The sequence below is a fragment of the Denticeps clupeoides genome, chromosome 10 (assembly GCF_900700375.1).
Source record: "Denticeps clupeoides chromosome 10, fDenClu1.1, whole genome shotgun sequence".
Taxonomy (NCBI): Eukaryota; Metazoa; Chordata; class Actinopteri; order Clupeiformes; family Denticipitidae; genus Denticeps; species Denticeps clupeoides.
This window is the reverse complement of record NC_041716.1, coordinates 4,147,156-4,147,357: the sequence shown is the minus strand read 5'-3', so window position 1 is coordinate 4,147,357 and position 202 is coordinate 4,147,156.

Sequence of the window (202 nt, the reverse complement as noted above, 5' to 3'; positions counted from 1 at the left end):
GGATGAACTGTGTGGCCGTGTCGTTTCTCCCGCTGCCATATTAAGGCCGAGCTGCGGCATGCCAGGTTCGCTATGTTTAGCCAATGCCCCGGGAGCGTCTATTTCTGTCGGCAGTCTAGATCGGCCCGGATCCTATACAGTATATCTTGACAGCAGCTGACCCGTGCGCCCTCCTCGACTCGCCTCGGACTGGAGCCGAGCG